General features: G+C 43.7%; 2 long non-coding RNA genes across 4 annotated transcripts in view; one reads left to right on the top strand and one right to left on the bottom strand.

Annotated features, from left to right (window-relative positions):
- The window catches only part of LOC135321689 (uncharacterized), a 688,254-nt gene that overhangs the window by 247,741 nt on the left and 427,547 nt on the right, over nt 1-12,966 (top strand). For both annotated transcript variants that reach the window (XR_010381667.1, XR_010381666.1), the window contains exons 3-4: nt 2,673-2,812; nt 3,716-3,820. This is a non-coding gene — a long non-coding RNA (uncharacterized LOC135321689). The remainder of the gene's footprint in view (nt 1-2,672; nt 2,813-3,715; nt 3,821-12,966) is intronic.
- Nucleotides 2,185-12,966, bottom strand: part of LOC135321690 (uncharacterized) — a 550,688-nt gene continuing 539,906 nt past the window's right edge. For both annotated transcript variants that reach the window (XR_010381669.1, XR_010381668.1), the window contains exons 3-4: nt 5,522-5,601; nt 2,185-2,786 (exon numbers count right to left, since the gene is read on the bottom strand). This is a non-coding gene — a long non-coding RNA (uncharacterized LOC135321690). The remainder of the gene's footprint in view (nt 2,787-5,521; nt 5,602-12,966) is intronic.

Here is a 12,966-nt window from a genome sequence, read left to right as displayed (position 1 = left end):
GAGAGAAAATGTGTGAAAGAGATTTTTTCAAATAGAAACCAGCTGATTGGGTTTAGAGATAAAAGGAGAGAGACTTGTTTAAAACAATACCTCTTACTACATCTCAAGTTCTTAATCTTTTATTCTGCTGGAGACAACCCTCCTGGATATAAAGAAGCACCTACATTTCTGTGAATGAGGTGTGTGCTTTTCCATCATGAACCTGACCTCAGGTCTGATGTCTCTGGCTTCTCTGACTGCACTGTCCTGTTTTTCTTTTACATCTTGGCTGCTCCTCAGTTGTCATCTGATTTTTCTTTCTACTACCTTAGAATTATTGCTCATATATTCTAAGGTTATGTCTTTGGCCTCTGCCCCTTTTCCTCTACTTTTTGGTCAGGAGAGGTCAATTGCTCCTTAGATTTCTATTAAAATAATTTTATTTTACAACTGAAATTTATAAATCTACAGGTCTCTATCCTTAAGTTTCATGTCCATGAATATCCTCTGGGAATTTCTACTTAAATGTCTTAACAGCAGTCAGTAAGTTTCACTTGTGTAGCTTGGTGTGGTTCTCAGGGCACCTCGTATATACTGTGCACGTGCTTGTCTTCCTTCAGGTCAGTACTCTAGTGAGTGTGCTATTTTAATTCTATTTTATGTTTAGGATGCTGACTCTCAAACAGGTTAATTTTCCAGCTCACAAAATAAGAAAAGATCATTCAGATATCAAACATTAGAGATATTTAAACATATCTAAAACTTCTCCAAGAAGTCCAGAAGTGGTTAAAAACACTTCTAAAGTGGAACTTGAAGTGCTACTAATGTTACTTGCAAATGGTCGCCCCTTCTTACATTTCTTGGTGATCAGCACTATCATTTCCTTAATCAGCCTGTCAAGTCCAAAACCTGAAACTCTTAAATACTTGTTGAAAGTATAGAGAAATGACCAAACAAATGGTTCTTAAAGTTGATTCTCAATTTAATGCCTCTATGAAATCACTTAGAAAGCCGTTAATCATTCCACATTCTCCATTCCCGCTGCATTCACCTAGGATATTGGAAAGAACAAACAAGAGAATGAACATAAAGAGACAAGGATTTTTGCATCCTTATTCAGTAAGGAATATCTTATTTTGCTAAAGCCAGTGTGAAATTGTCAAGAGTATCTCAAGATAAATGTATCTTCAAAGTTACACAGTGAAAATAAACTTTTAGTTCTATACTGTTTTCTAGCTACAAGCCACATAATTAGCACACAAAACAGCAGTAACACTGGAAATGTGGTTTCTCAATATTACTGGTCTTTCTACTAATTAAAATTAGCTTTAAAAAAACAATGTCATAAAATACTGTAAGTTAATGCAGTGCCTGATGTAGTTTTAAAAATTTAGGAAGTAATATTGGTGACTAGTGACAATATAAGGAAGATTAAATATTTCTTAATCAAAATAAATGTTTATTCTGGTCTGGAGACCATTCCTTATTTGATCATCCTTGGAAAATATAAAATGTCAGAGCCATTATTTTTTATTAACTGGCTCTGGCATGGGCATAAATAGTAAATTGAACTTTTTTTTTTTTTTTTTTTGGGTAGTAGGCATTAAGAGAAATTTGGGCTGAAGAAGTATTCAGACTTAAAATATATCACATGTAGGTACTTATACATAGGTAAAAATCAATTTTTAATAGAACTTTTATATGTCATATAATTTGGGTAAAATACAAATAACCTGTCTTGTCACACAAGGGGTAGTTTGTATGTCTGGCTCATCACAATTTTAATTGTAAATCTCAGGAAATGCAGAATATGACAATTAAGTTAGGAAGTGCTCAATGGATGGCAGAGTAGTAAATTTTATTAAATTTCTTCATAAAATAACATGGACAAATAATCTAATACAGAGCTGTTGGTGCATTGCTAGGTATTGCTGAAGGAACAAATAGGCAGCTTCAAATTCACTCCAAACATGAGTTTTACTAGTTGGTTGTCAGTAATTTTACAGGTTGTTCTCCGATAAAATTGTAAGTTATTTGGTTCTCTGTTCAAGGAAGCAGCACTTAAAAATAAACAGTACATCTAATAGTAGAAAACTAGTAATTTAGTACATTATAGGAAATCAAACAGAAATCTATGTATAGGACCATTAGCTTAATACTTTAATATAAATTATAAAATAAATTTGAATGAAGGAATTACTGATATAAAAGCTATGGGAATAATTTGATATGACACAAGCTGGAAGAGTTGGGGGTAAAATAAAACAAAGAAGATAAATCCCAAGAAATTTACTTAAGTGGCATGATTTTCAATGGTGTCAAAAGGCTTGAACCATCTGTTGGGTATAACTTGCTAAATGGTAACTATGGCAAATGTACTTTTCTTATATGAGTCAACAGTGTTCCTGGAAGGTCATTTCCAACCCCCATCCTCACTAATACCAGCTATAACTTGGTATGTTACATTCAATAATTTGGGTTCAGTAATAGCAGTTTTATGCCATGGCATTTCTAAACCTCATTCACCACTCCAAAGATGGTTTTGAGCTCTCTTCAAAATCCCCCTTCTCTTACTAGATAGCTACAAGGTAGGAAAAATCATTTTGACATGGTTATTCTCATACTAAGATCATAAAAACGCACGATACGTTAGAGGACTTACCTGTGTAATATTCTCGCGTGTTTATTCACAGCTTTCAGAACGCTGCTGCACTTACCTGGTACACCTGCCTAGAAGCTGGAAGGAGTAAATGCAAAGCCAAAACCTTGCTGCATCTCTGTCATTCACATCGGGCTTCCTGTTATTCCTAACATTTAAATGGACACAGATACGGTAATGTATATATAATTTTCTCACAAAAACTATATAAGCTATGACTCAAAAATCTGGCTCACTATTCCAATGAACCCCCCCCCCCCGCCAAAAACTAAAAATATATTTAAATCTTTTCATTTTTCTTCAATTCATTTTAAAAGTGTAAAACTCTTAAGTGTCATGAGAAGTGAAAGTAATGTGGCCTCCTTCGGATTTCTGCAGTAGTTCCTGACTCCAATAGTCATTTGGGCCCTTAATTAGCAGAGTCACAGTACTTTGATGTTTCCATGTATTATTGTCCCAAGTAGATAATAAGAATTATTATGGACTGAATGTCTGTATCCTTCCAAAATTCATGTTTTTAAAGCTCTAACCCCCAAACTGATGATTAGAGGTGGGACTCAGGGTCAGCAAGACATTATCCTTCAGGGGTTCAGTTGTCATAGGTCCTCTCCCTGGCCATTTCATCAACCAGGGAAGATTGAGTTTTATCACAGGAGAGGAGACTGGAAGGCCCCTACAAACATTGTCCCACACTATCACACCTCCCGTTGATTCTTCAAAGGGCCCTCTCATCTTTCCTGAAAACCATTTATACTCCCGTCAGAGGGCCACATCGTCCCCCCCCCCCCGTTGCCCTACTATTAATGATATTTAATCTTGAATTCTAAGCCACCTTGGTGAGTTACTCATCTTCCCCTGGGTATCACTCATGTCTACATGGGGCGTGCATCTTAATAAACTTCTTGTTTTTTCTTGTTCATCTAAGAATTCAGAAGTGTGGAGGGAAAATTATTTCCCTCACTTCAGGGCCTTTGGGAGGTAACTGGGTTTAGAGGAGGCCATGAGGGCGGGGCTGGTGGGACCTGTGCTCTCATTAGAAGAGACATGAGAAAAACTGATTTCACTGTGCCCTCACAGGGTGGAAAAAGAGCAAAGGTGGCGGCCTCCAAGCCAGGAAGAGGGCCCTCACCTTGAACTGAGTCAGTCAGCACCATGATCTTGGACTTCACGGCCTCCAGAACGGTGAGAAATAATTATTCATGTATATGGTGTTTTTGTTATGGCAGCCCATGCAGGTTAAGGCCAGCATGAAACTTAGCAGTAAGCTTAACCATGTATTTTTCTCTCCACTCTGACCTGTGTCTACTGCCTACCCTTGAAAGTGTATTTGTTGTCAGTACACGGCCTCCCTGTGACAAATCCTCATGTTAGCAGCAGGGCCTTTCTCAAGTGTGACTCGAATTGTTGAAAATTCTTACAGGGAAACAAAAAGTAATAACTTTAGAACAAATATCAGTCACCCCCCAAAAAATAACTTAAACTAACCCCTGTGAATATATAAAATGACACAGCCTATTATTGGATTATGCACTAAAAGTTTATGATGAGATGAAGAGATGGAAGAGGACAAGGTGAAGGACGGCAATGACCTCATAATGGGATCGCTGTGTCTTTAGTTTGTAATAAGGTGGGTTTAAAATTTTCATTTAAGTCCAGTGAAAATCTGGATACTTTCCCTGATGAAAGTAATGATAAGTGTATGCGACAGAAGGTAAGAAACCAGATTCAGATGAGGGTGGGGCCTCCCTTGGCAGTGATGGACTCAGGTTTTCAGAAACAAGGGCTGTGATATGAGAGGTGCTTCAGGATTCTGGGGGGAGGTGTGCATTATGATTGCGTTACAGGGCATGATCTCTGCTACAGGACAGAAACAATAAATCTGAACGTGGTACCTTTAAGGCACGTAGAGTAGTTTTCAGTTCAGTGTCTTGTGTTGCAGTGTATTAAAAAGAGCACATCATTGTCGAGTCAATTACAGAATTTAACTGGATATGCCTGTCAGTATCTAAAAATTTTGAAATCCCAGTCTGACCCTTCCCACCCCCTACCCCCTTGGCAACCACAAGTTTGTATTGTATGTCTATGAGTCTGTTTCTGTTTTGTATTTATGTTCTTTTTTTTTTTTTTTTTTTTTTTTAGATTCCACATATGAGTGATCTCATATAGTATTTTTCTTTTTCTTTCTGGCTTACTTCACTTAGAATGACATTTTCCAGGAATATCCATGTTGCTGCAAATGGCGTTATGTTGTCATTTTTTATGGCTGAGTGGTATTCCATTGTATAAATAGACGACATCTTTATCCAGTCATCTGTTGATGGGCATTTAGGCTGTTTCTATGTCTTGGCTATTGTAAATAGTGCTGTTATGAACATTAGGGTGGAGATTAGTTTCTATTTGCTTCAGAGCTAGTAGTTTGTAGTGTAAAAACTCAGGACTTTGGAGACACGTTTAGGTTTTAATTCTAGCACTGTCTTTTACTAACTCTGTGGTCATAAGCAAATCAACACTCTAAGTTCAGTTCCTTTATCAGTAAATATGGTAAATACTGCGTTTGCCAAACTACTGCTATGGGTTCATCATGTTTCTAAAGTCCCTCATACTTGTCTAGTATCTATTAGGTAATCTCTATATTACTGTATCTCTAAAACATAATTTCTGAAATGTTTGCACATTTCATCTGCTTTGACTAAAGTTTAGTTTACTAAAAATTCAGTAATTTCTCTAAACACATAATAGTTTTAACACTTAAAAAAAATCATGACACTTCTCTGCTCTAAAAAAACTTCTTCCTTTTCCCTGTACTATTTAAAGTAGGCCCAAAAAGAACTTTTAAAAAATTAGCCACAAATGAGTAAATCCTATTTTAAAAAAAAAATTTACCTTTTTTATGGAGGTGAAGCAAGGGTCATCTAGATATCAGAGTGTGATCTTCAGGGCCAAAGGTTCATTAATTTCCCTTCCTAGGGGGAAAAAAGAGCTATAAACTCAGACTCTGGAATTTATCAGATCATGTTCTTGATGGCCAATCTTTAAACACTCCCAGCTCAGTTTTCCTAACTCTAAAAGGGTTTTCACCATCCTTCTAGGCAAGACATAAAGATTAATTAGTAAAGATTGCGAAGTGCTTCAAGCACGTGATGTTGTATGAGATAATAGGATAAATACTAATAACATCCTGCTAGAAGTACACAGACAGCCAGAGTAAGGTAACTAAGAAAAACAAACTGCAGTACTTGGTATGAAATTGAAAATCGCTAATGGAATGAAAGTTTGTTCATACTCAGAGCAGTGTTGCATCATGTATAATGTAATACCAGTTCATTTTCCATTCTTAGAATTGCCATGAGCAACTGGTCTTTCAAGCTGTTCCTGACAAGCTCCTGTGTGGCCCTAATGATCATAAAATGGTGCCAAAGACCAGCACTATCCCTTACTGAACATTAAATACTGTCGACCCCTTTCACTGGGTCCATCACTCAACAGAATCCTTAAAGTAATTCACGACACAATTAACATTAATTAACTTTAAAGAAACCCCTCTAAACTATATACATTTAAGGATGCCAACTAGTCACTGCCTTGGACTGGAGATCTGAGTGCTTTATTTGGTCACAGGATGTGATTTCAGATGGACGTGGGAGAAAACTAACATTGCTCAAAACAGAGGCAGGTAATTTTCCACGTATGAAGTGTTCCAAGAGAAACGTGAAAGTCAATAGGGCACTTTTTCTGAACAAAAGTGTCGATGTGTCCTCCTCTTCCTCCACCTCCACCACGACCACCAGGAACATAACCCTCCTACTCCTCTTGCCCCTCCATTACATAGACATATAGACAGACATACACACTAGCTTCCTCTTTTATTCCATTAGACAGATAGACAGATAGACAGTAGCCTCCTTGTCTCCCTCCATTAGATAGATAGACAAAAAGATATACACACACAGGTAGACAACACACACACAAGACTCCTCTTCCTAATTCAATAGAGAGAGAAACAGGCAGACTCACACTAGCATCCTCTTCCTCCTCCATTAGATACGTACATACATAGATACATACATAGATAGACAGAAAGATAGACAAGCTAGCCTCCTACATTTGATAGATACATAGATAGATAGATCGAAAGATAGGTAGGCAGACAGACAAACACACATTAGCCTGTCCTGCTATTAGCTTGACGTGAAGGAAGGAAGGGAAAGGAAGGAAGGAAGAAAGGAAGAAACACACAGTAACTTTCTCCACCAACTCCATTAGATAGACAGAGAAAGACAGAAACACTAGACTCCTCCTCCTCCTCCATTAGATAAGTAGACAGATAGACATAAAAATACACTACCCTACTCTTCCTCCTCTATCAGACACATAGTCTTATAGACAGGCAGTCAAACACAAGTACACACTAGCCACCTCCTCCTCCTCCGTTTGAAAGATAGACAGATAAACAGGTAGGTACACTAGATTCCTCCTCTGCCTCTATTAGATAAATAGACAGATAGGCAGACAGGCACACACACACACTAGCCTCCTCTGCCATTAGATAGGCAACTATATAGGCAGATAGACTAGCCGCCTCCTCCTCTAACATTACACAGATAGGCAGATAGACAGAAAGATAAGCACATATACTGGCCTCCTCTTCCATTACATAGATAGGCAGAGAGAAACACAAACACAATAGCCACCTCTTGCTGCACCATTAGGTAGACAGGCAGACAGACACACACAGACGAGCCTCCACTTCCATTAGGGAGAGAGGCTGACACACACACAAGACTACTCCTCCATTAGTTACATAGGCAGACAGAAACACACAGTAGCCTTCTACTCCATTAGATAGTCAGATAGACACACACACACACACATTAGCCTCCTCCTCTGTTAGGGAGCTAGGCAGATAGGCACACAAGAACACACACTTTAGCCTCCTTTTCCATTAGACAAACAGGCAGACAAACAGAAAGATTCACTAATCTCCTCACACACTAGCCTCCCCCTGCATTCGATAAATCGGAGGATAGATAGTAGACAGCCACACAGACATAATACCCTCTTCCTGCATTAGAAAGATAGACAGGCAGACAGACACACAAGCTTCCTCCTCCATTATATAGAAAGGCACATAGACAAAAAGACACACTAGTCTCTACCTCCATTAGATACATGGGCACAGACACACTCGCCTCATCCTCCATTAGACATATAGGCACACAGACAAACTAGCCTCCTCCTCCATTACATAAATAGGCACACGAAGACACACTAGATTCCTCCTTCATTTCATATATAGGAACATAGACATGGAGACATACTACCTTCCGCTACCATTAGATAGGAAGGCAAACAGACAAATTAAACTCTTGCGCCATTAGATGGATAACCACACAGAAACACTAGGCTACTCCTCAAAAGATAGGTAAGGAGGTAGATAGAAAGCCTGACAGGCACAATAGCGTACCCCTCCACCAAGTGGATAGACACAGAAAAACAGCTCCCTCTCCATAAGGTAGATAGGCAGGCAGATTGACACACAGACACACTATACAGCCCTTCGACGACGTTGATAGGCAAGTAGTCATACAGACATTATAGCCTCTAAACACACTAGGGTCACCCTCCACGAGGTAGGTAGGGAGATAGGCACACAGACACTCTAGGCTGCAGTCCCCGAGGTAGATAGAAACATCCTGACACTCTAGGCTGCACTTGCAGAGGTAGATAGGCAGGGAGATAGGCACATAGACACTCTAGGCGGCACTCCCCGACTGAGAGAGGTACACACAGACAGTTTGGCTGCACTCCCCGAGGTAGACAGACACACACAGACACTCTAGGCTGCACTGCCCAACGTAGATAGGCACACACAGACACTCTTGGCTCCACTCCCCGAGATAGACAGACACACACAAACGCTCTAGGCAGCACTCCCCAAGGTAGATAGACAGGGAGATAGGCAAACAGACACACTAGGCTGCACTCCTCAACGCAGATAGCACAGACACACTAGGCTACACTTCTGAGGTATGTAGGAACAGACATTTTAGGCTCAACTGCTCACAGTAGATGGGCACACAGACACTCTGCACTCCCTTCTGCAAGGTAGATGGGGATGCAGACAGTATAGGCTCACTTCCTCGCTGTAAATCGGCACACAGGCACACTAGCTCCCTTCCCCAAAGTAGATAAGCACACTGACACTCTAGGCTCCCTACGAAGAGGTAGATAGGCAGGGAGACAGGCATACACTCCTCAAGGTAGATATGCACACAGACACTCTAGGCTCCCTTCCCCGAGGTAGATAAGCAACAGACACTCTAGGATCCCTTCCCCGAAGTACATAGGCAGGGAGATACGCACATAGACACACTACGCTGCAGTCCTCAAGGCAGAAAGGCACAGACACTCTAGGCTACACTTCGGAGGTAGGTAGGAACAGAGACAATTTAGGCTTCACTGCTCAAGGTAGATAGGCACACAGACAATCTTGGCTCCCTTCCCCGAGGGATATAGGTACAGAGACACTCTATGCTTCCTTCCCCGCAGTAGATAGGCACTCAGACACTCGACGCACTCTTCCCTGAAGTAGATAGACACAGAGACACTCTAGGCTCCCTTCCCCAAGGTAGATAGTCAAGGAGATAGTCACACAGACACACGACGGTGCACTCCTCAAGGTAGATACGCACACAGACATTCAAGGAACCCTTCCGCGAGGTGGAAGGACGCACAGATAGTCTACGCTCTGTTTCCCGAAGTAGATAGGCACACGGACACTTTAGGCTCTCTTCCCCGTGGTAGAAAGGCACAGAGTTAGGCAAAGAGACACTCGAGGCTCCCATTTCTAAGATAGTAAAGCAGGGAGATAGGCATACCAAAACTCTAGGCTCCCTTTCTCCAGGAAGCTAGGAGGGGAGATAGGCACACAGACATTCAAGGCTCCTTTCGCAAGCTGGATGGACACACAGATAGTCTACGCTCTGTTTCCCGAAGTAGATAGGCACACAGACACTCTAGGTTCCCTTCCTCGAGGTAGACAGACACAGAGATAGGAACACAGACACTCCAGTCTCCGTTCCCAGAGGTAGAAAGGCAGGGAGATAGGCAAAAAGACAGTCTACGCTCCCTTTCCCTAGATAGACTTTAGCCTGTATACACTCAAGGCTATATACTCGAAGGTACATACGCAGGGAGATAGGAACACAGACACTCTAGGCTCCATTACCCAAGAAAGATAGGCAGGGAGATAGGCAAAGAGACAATCTAGCCTCCGTTCCCCGAGGTAGATAGGCAGAGTAGATGGGGACACAGACACGAGGCTGCTTTCCTAGAGGTAGATAGGCAGGCAGATAGGAACACAAACATTCTAGGCTCACTACCCTGAGGGAGATAGGCACACCGACAATCTAGGGTGTACTCTGCAAGGTACATGGGCAGGGAGATTGGCACACAGACACTCTAGGCTGCAATCCCCAACGTATATAGGTACACACAAACACTAGGCTGCCCTCACCGAGATAGATAGGCAGGGAGATAGGCACACAGAGAAACTCCAGGCAGCACTCCAATAGGTAGATAGGCAGGGAGATAGGCACACAGAGACATTCTAGGCTGCATCCCCTAGGTAGTAGGCAGGGTGATAGGCAGGGAGATAGGCACACAGACACCCTAGGCTGCACTCCCCGAGGTAGATTGGCACAAGAGAAAATCTAGGCTGCACACCCTCAGGTAGATAGGGAGGGACAGGCACACAGAGACACTCCAGGCTGCACTACACCAGGTAGATAGGCACACAGAGTAACTCTAGGATTCATTCCCCAAGTAATTGGCAGGGAGAACGGCACACAGAGACATTCTAGGCTGCATTCCCCAGGAAGATAGGCAGGGAGATAGGCACACAGAGACACTCTAGGCTGCACTCCCCGAGGTAGATTGGCACAAGAGAAACTCTAGGCTGCACTCCCTCAGATAGATAGGCAGGGACAGGCACACAGAGACACTGTAGGCTGGAATACCCCAGGTAGATAGCCACACAGAGACCGTCTAGGAAGCATTCCCCAACTAGATAGGCAGGGAGAAAGGCACACAGAGACACTCTAGGCTGCACTCCCCCAGGTAGATAGTTACACGGAGACACTCTAGGCTGCGTTCCCTAGGTAGACAGGCAGGGAGATAGACACACAGGGAAATTCCAGCCTACACTCCCACAGGTAGATAGGCACACAGAGACACTCCAGGATGCACTCCCCCAGATAGATAGGTAGGGGGATAGGCACACAGAGACACTCTAGGTTGTACTACCCCAGGTAGATAGGACACAAACATTCTAGGCTGCATTCCCCAGGTAAATATGCAGGGAGATACGAAGGGAGATAGGCACAGAGAGACACTCTGGGCTGCATCCCCCAGGTAGATAGACAGTGAGATGGACACACAGGGAAATTCCAGGCTGCACTCCCACAGGTAGATAGGCAGACAGAGACACTCCAGGCTGCACTCCCCCAGATAGATAGGTAGGGGGATAGGCACACAGAGACACTCTAGGCGGGACTCCCCGAGGTAGACAGGCAGGGAGATAGGTATACAGAGACACTTTAGGCTGCATCCCCGAGGTAAATAGGCAGGGAGATAGGCACAGACACTATACGCTGCATCCCCTAGGTAGATAGGCAGGGAGATAGGCACACAGAGACAATCTACGCTGCACTCTCCAGGTAGGTAGGAACACAGAGACACTCCAGGTAGCACTCCCCAGGTAGACAGGCAGGGAGACAGGCACACAGAGACACTCCAGGCTGCATCTACCAGGTAGACAGGCAGGGAGATAGGCACACAGAGACACTCCAGGCTGCACTCTCACAGGGAGACAGGCACACACAGACACTCTAGGCTGCACTCCCCGAGATAGGCAGGCAGGGGGATAGGCACACAGGGACATTCCAGGCTGCACTCCCACAGGTAGAAAGGCACACAGAGACACTCTAGGCGGTACTCCCACGTTTACATAGGCACACGGAGACACTCTACGCTGCACTCCACTAGGTAGACAGGCATACAGAGACACTCTAGGCTGCATCCCCCAGGTAGATAAGCAGGGAGATAGACACACAGAGCAACTCCAGGCTGCACTCCAACAGGCAGATAGGCAGGGAGATAGGCACATAGAGACACTCTAGGCTGCACACCCCAGGTAGACAGGAATACAGAGACACTATAGGCTGCATTCCCCAGGTAGATAGGCAGGGATATAGGCAAACAGACACTCTAGGCTGCACTCCACCAGGTAGATAGGCACACAGAGACACTCTAGGGTGCATCCCTTAGGTAATAGGCAGGATTATTGGTCTTGAGATAGGCACACATACACTGTAGGCTGCACTACCCGAGGTAGATTGGCACAAGAGAAACTCTAGGCTGCACTCCCTCAGGGAGATAGGTAGGGAGAGGCACAGAGAGACACTCTAGGCTGCACTACCCCAGGTAGATAGGCACACAGAGACACTGTAGGATGCATTCCCCAAGTAGATATGCAGGGAGAAAGGTACACAGAGAGATTCTAGGCTGCATTCCCCAGGTAGATAGGCAGGAAGATAGGCACACAGAGACACTCTAGGCTATATCCCCAAGTCAAATACGCAGGGAGATAGCCACAGAGACAGGCACACATACACTGTAGGCTGCGGTCCCCATGGTAGATAGAAATATGCAGATCCTCTAGGCTGCACTCCCACAGGTAGATAGGTAGGGAGATAGGAACACAGTCACTAGGCTACTCTCCTACAGGTAGATAGGCACACAGAGACACTCTAGGTTGCACACCCCGAGGTAGATGGGCACAAGAGAAACTCTAGGCTGCACACCCTCAGTTAGATAGGGAGGAATAGGCAAACAGAGACACTCTAGGCTGCACTACCCCAGGTAGATAGGCAGGGAGATGGGCTCACAGAGACACTCTAGTCTGCAACTCTGAGGAAGATAGGCACACAGAGACACTCTAAGCTGCACTCCCCGAGGTATATAGGTAGGGAGATAGACACACAGAGACACTCTAGGCTACACTCCCCAGGTAGACAGGCAGGGAGATAGGCACACAGAGACACTCCAGGCAGCATCCCCGAGGTAGACAGGCACACAGAGACACTCTAGGCTGCAGACCCCGAGGTAGAGAGGCAGGGAGACAGGCAGGGAGATAGGCACACAGAGACACTGCAGACTGCAGTCCCCGAGGTAGATTGGCAGGGAGATAGGCACACAGAGACACTCTAGGCTGCACTCCCCAGGTAGATAGGCACACAGAGACACTCCAGGCTGCATCTTCCAGGTAG

The sequence above is a fragment of the Camelus dromedarius genome, chromosome 7 (genome assembly GCF_036321535.1).
Source record: "Camelus dromedarius isolate mCamDro1 chromosome 7, mCamDro1.pat, whole genome shotgun sequence".
Taxonomy (NCBI): domain Eukaryota; kingdom Metazoa; phylum Chordata; class Mammalia; order Artiodactyla; family Camelidae; genus Camelus; species Camelus dromedarius.
Note: the sequence above shows the minus strand (reverse complement) of the source record. Positions and strands in the feature narration are given on the sequence as shown.